This window comes from Mauremys reevesii, linkage group 3 (genome assembly GCF_016161935.1).
Source record: "Mauremys reevesii isolate NIE-2019 linkage group 3, ASM1616193v1, whole genome shotgun sequence".
Classification (NCBI taxonomy): Eukaryota; Metazoa; Chordata; order Testudines; family Geoemydidae; genus Mauremys; species Mauremys reevesii.
The window spans coordinates 122,637,520-122,641,686 of NC_052625.1; positions in this window are offsets into that span (position 1 = coordinate 122,637,520).

Below are 4,167 nucleotides of genomic sequence, written 5' to 3' on the forward strand. Positions count from 1 at the left end.
ATTGTAGGCCTGAGGTTTGCTTAGGTGTCTAAAGCTTGCAGTTAGTACGGGAATTTGTGCGCTTCATTCCCAATTGTACTGACTGACACAGACGATTTTGAAGGAGCTGGGTTATAGTGTAATAACCTAGAAAAATCAAAACTGTGGCCTTTTCAATACATAGCAACTCTTCCTCCTGAGGTGGGAGGGATAGCGGTATGGGGACTGTACTGTATTTCTGAAGAGATGGTGCTCTTTCCACACCAGGAACGGTGATGATTTTGTGTCATCTTGCCAGCTCCGCAGTTAAGTTTCCGTGAGCCAGAGCACTGAATTGAGGATAGCTCGTTTGGCCCAGGGTCACTGTCCTGTGACTGTAAGAGTCTGGAAATTGGACCACTTCTTATCTTTTCCTTTTGCTTTTTGTTGTAGAGTTAGATCCAAGCCACAAAATAAAATCTGGCTCTGGATCGGACTGGAAAGTTTGGGGCTGCTCATACTCTTGTTTCTTCAAGATGTAATAATCTGCAACTTCCTAAATCTTTAAAGGCTAGACTGCCACTCTTACTCGCGTTGAATAGTATACTAGTCTATAAAAAAATTCCATGGAAATTAATGGAGTTACTGGGGGAATAAGGTGGGATTCAACATAAGAGTGGCAGAATCTGCTCCTAAGCATGTGCATTTATTCAACTAAAAGTGACTGAATATAAAGGACTTGATTCTCCACAGTCATTTATACCTATGTGAAGTGGCTGTGACACATCACCATTCTATTTTAGCTCCGTTTTTCACTACTAGTTAGAAAGTGCAAGGCAGTGGAGAATTAGGTCCCAAAGAAAGAGTAAAATATAGAGCAGTTTAAAATATTGCTATCTACTCTTTTTTTCCCCTCCATTTTTCTATAGGACTGGATAGATGTAGCTAATCAACTTGTGTGTTGATCAGTCCTTGACAGAAATCAAACCTGCTTAGTGGTGGTGTAGTATAGACCTTGGCTGAAATCCTCCTATCAAATTGGTTCCTTAGTCCAACCCATTGGAAGCTAATGATCTAACCAGTGGACCAAATTCGGTGATGAATCCTGTTCATGTGCTACCTGAGGCACATTGCACATACACTAAGAAGATCCAATCCATTTCATAACAATTTGTATTTATATGACAGATACCAATTGTAGTCAGAGCTCTTCTCTAAGGCTTGATTTAAATGGAACATCAAGGTTAGCGTTTCCAGTTATAGTGCACACTAAAATGGTTTAACGTATTGCACTTGATTCTTGAGGCCCTTTATGTTCAAGGTTCTGCCAAAGCAATCTATTGCACTTGTTTTTACTTGGCTCATAGAGGGAAAATAATGGATTTAGTTATGAGAAACAGTAATAGATTTAAAAAAATTGACAAATTTCTATGTTTAGATAGAAGAAAGGGATCAGGAAGATATAAGTGGAATTATTCTGCAATAGACTAGCTCTTGTAAAATTCACTTCACATAAATTGTACTGAGACACCTTTCTATGTAATGTTTTATTTATGTAATTCAGGGTTTTTTTATAGAATTAAATCATTTCATGCAGTCCTTCAAAAGCTCATTTTGACATAAGCTTAAAAATGTCAAGTAAGATAAGACGACTCCCCAGTTGTGTTCTGCTCTGTATTCTTCAAGAACCTCTGAAGAATGAAAATTACATTTTCCACCCTAAATATCAGAGAGGCTGTGAACTTCACTTTTGATTCTTATACAAAAGTCTTTGGACAGATGGCCTGCAGTCCAGAGCAGGGGTGGGCAAACTTTTTGGCCCAAGGGCCACATCTGGGTATGGAAATTGTATGGCGGAACATAAATGCTCACGAAATTGGGGGTTGGAGTGCAGTAGAGAGTGAGAGCTCCAGCTGGGGGTGCAGGCTCTGGGGTGGGGCCAGAAATGAAGAGTTCAGGGTGCGGGAGTGGGCTCTGGGCTGGGACAGAGGGTTGGGGTGAGGGTGGAGGGGTGAGGGCTCAGGTTAGGGATGCAGGCTCTGAGGTGCAGGAGGGTGGGGCTGAGGGGTTCAGAGAGCAGGAGGGGATCAGGGCTGGGGCAGGGGGTTGGGGTGCTGGAGGGGGTCAGGAGTGCAGGCTCTGAGCAGCACTTACCTCAAGCAGCTCCCAGAACCTGTGGCATGTCCCCGCTCTGGCTCCTAGGCAGAGGCACGGCCAGGTGGCTCAGTGCACTGCCCCGTCTGCAGGCACCGCCCCTGCAGCTCCCATTGGCTGTGGTTGCTGGCCAATGGGAGTTGCGGGGGCGGTGCATGGGGTGAGGGCAGACACCCAGACAATCAGCCTGCACACCTTCAATGCTACTGCAGAAAGAAATTCCAACAGCTCAAGCAGGGAGTGGGTCCTGAACCAGTCCTATTTTAATTCTATCTCAGGTCTCACATACAAGATAGACACATTATACTAGATTAGATTTGGAGTGGTAGATCTGCTTTTCAGATCACATGCAAACAGCCTAGCTACATCACCCCCTCAATGATCTCTCTTTGTCTCACGTTGCACCAGGTACCTGGTTGTCCTCAAATGGGCGGATGTTGGTCCAGCCACATCATCATCACATTTTTTAAGAAAGGTTTTGCTTTTTTTTATTTCATGTAAAACTTTTTTCCTCCCTCAGGTGTTCTTCAAATACCAGCTGACTTTTTTTTTGGGGAAAGCGCATTACCTAAGAAATTGTATATCACATTTCAGCAGGAAGGGAATTTTTAATAACAATGTATTGATTCCTAAAACCCAGGGAAGTCTAATGCTAACTTAAACACAGCCACTGAACAATAAAGGTCAATACTTGAAGGCAGCATTACACATCAGCTGAGCTCTGGTACTTTCATCGCAGCAGGTGTTGAATTTCAGCAATTCTCCTGAGTTGAAACCAAGAACAAATACAAAATTTCTTACTGTTGCTCTGGAGCAAACTTAAAAAAAATGAAACAAGGAAATAAAATTTGTGACAGTGAGGAAAGGGGAAAGCTAATGGAAGTAAATCAACTACCATGATACAAGCCACACTCAGCAAAATATGGCCTGATCCGGCAAAGACTTATGTTTAATGTTATGAACTTTGAGTAGTTCCATTGAAGTCAAGTAAGACAAGTTTTTGCAAGCTCAGGGCTCAAGTCTGCACTCAGAATGAAACTGCACATTTTTGCCCCAAATGTTTGAAGAAACAAAAAAGATCTTTCATGATTGAAAATTGCTTTTATCCATCACAAGTCCCTGTTCTGTGTGGCAGATCTGTGTAACTCCTGACTCAGACAGAATGAAACATAAACAACTTCAGAGGAGGACAGGGACGGTCTTTGCACTAGTGGCGAGTGAAGAAGTTTTAGCCACAAATGAAGCAAATCTGAGTTATGAAGTTTACATTGCAATGTCTGCCTACAAGAGCTAGTAGAGCTTTGGGAATATGGACAGGAAGTAAGCCAGGGCTAGCCACTTGAAAAAACAGCCAATGTGCTCCTTCCTACACATAGACAATGAGCAGGTGGATTCTTAACATCTTTTTCCTGCTATCCACATTCAGGCTAAGGCTTGAAGAGAAGTTTACAAACAATGTAGTCTGTAAATGGAATTGAGAGCTTCTCCCAGGGATTGGGAGGAACTTGAGCTCCCCAACATTTGCCTGTCAGTTTCTGTAAAAAAAAGAGAAAAAGGAAATGCAGCGGGGGGCCCTGGTTTCAACCCATGGAGAGAGACCATCTAGGTCAAAAAATTCACAAAAATTAGTTAATTGGAAAAAATGATCCATATGAAAATCCAGCATTTTGCCCAGCTCTAACCAAAGATACTTTATGATATTTACCGCTTCTACATGATTCAGCGTAGAACAAGTTGAAAGTTTTCAAACATCAGCAACAATTTTTATCAAAATGTCAAATTCTGAGGAAAAACTGGAGGAATGAAATGTTTTCAATTTTAATCCTCTTGTTTTTCTGTAACTGAGGTGTAATTGAGGCCCATGCTGCATCATTAGATCAGCTCACGTTTTATTTTTATTGGCTTGTTGCTAAAATGAACAAGCAACAAAAATGTAGGATACATCAAGTTACAAATGATATGATATGAACAACAAAAGAAGTGGTTTTGTTCTTTAGCTATTCAGTTTGGGTGAAATTCACTGCAGTGAAGAACATCCAGGTTAGGCTATCTGCT